This window comes from Sinocyclocheilus rhinocerous, unplaced genomic scaffold, assembly GCF_001515625.1.
Source record: "Sinocyclocheilus rhinocerous isolate Xijiao unplaced genomic scaffold, SAMN03320098_v1.1 scaffold3874, whole genome shotgun sequence".
In the NCBI taxonomy this organism is placed as follows: domain Eukaryota; kingdom Metazoa; phylum Chordata; class Actinopteri; order Cypriniformes; family Cyprinidae; genus Sinocyclocheilus; species Sinocyclocheilus rhinocerous.
The window spans coordinates 123,770-125,086 of NW_015623683.1; positions in this window are offsets into that span (position 1 = coordinate 123,770).

Genomic DNA, 1,317 nt, shown 5'->3' on the forward strand with positions numbered 1-1,317 from the left:
TAATGATTTTCAATTTGAATATTTCATTCATAAAGATCCAATGAGTTATTTAAGTGTTCCCTTTTATTTTGAGCAGTATCAAATAAAAAAATTGAGCAAATCAAAATCTGCTAAGGGGTAATAATGGAACAACAGTTGTAAAATGTGATTTTTCAGTATTATTTACAACAGGATCTGCATTTTCATGGGTTTAAATGAAAGCTTCTTGTAATAAGAGACAATCAAAACAACATTGTGCATCAGAACAAAAAAAAAAGATTAAAAAGAAAAAAAAAGACTAATTACAAGAAGCTTGCAGAGGTCCAGAGAGTACACACATTTCTGGAAAACCCACACTACCAGACGTTTACACTTTGTTATCTCTTACTGAGAAGAAGGGAAAAATGGCGAACTGAGCAGCTTCAACATGCTGTCTGTCAGAGACTGTAACCTACCTTATACATGACGCATGTGAGAATAAATTTGTTCTGCCGCAGGTACTGCCGCCACATGAAAAAATGCATTTGCAGCTTTTTACCGCTGAGTGGCACTTTAACCACAGAATTCGACAAGTTAGCAGGCGAATGTATCAAAACACAGCTTTGTGATTAGCAGTTAAACGTTCTTTGCCAATGGGCTATGACAATTGCAGTCTGAGGATAATTAAAAAAACAACACTGTAGTTAAAATAATTCATATTCACAGAAGCAAATTTAGTAGACTATTAGAAAAATATTAGTGGGAAAAAAAAAACATTCTTAATTTTACTTAATATTTGTCACAAATAGAAATGTTTGAAATGTACAGTTAATAATTTGCTAATTATTATGCATTTAAACATGCCATGCACGTAGCCTGCTTTATTCGTTCAGTTTTTTTAATAGGACAGATAACTACTCCTGCACATGACATACAGAAGAAAAAGCCTATATGTCTGTATATGAATTTCAGAAATCATTGACCATTTGTTATTAATTGTATTAATGTTATTAATGTTATTTTAGTTTTTAATATTTCCTTTATTTTAGTTAAGATGTATGCACATTGTATTATTTCATTCCCATTATTTAACAAAAATTCCTTCTTAAGGAGTTCTGACTGCTCTTTCCGAATATCATTCTACCCCACATGGGTGATGATTCGATTTGCAGTCTTTTGCTTCATCAGAATGTTCCGGAGTTCCCTGTTCACATCAGAGACGGTTGCTTGATGAAAGCAGCATATTGTTGTATTTCTGTTACTGATGTTTCTGATAATGGAGTCGCCCACTATCAGAATCCTGGGCTCGGCTGCGCTCTGAGCTGAAAGCCGCTGTCTGCTCGACCTTGAGCGTCTGTT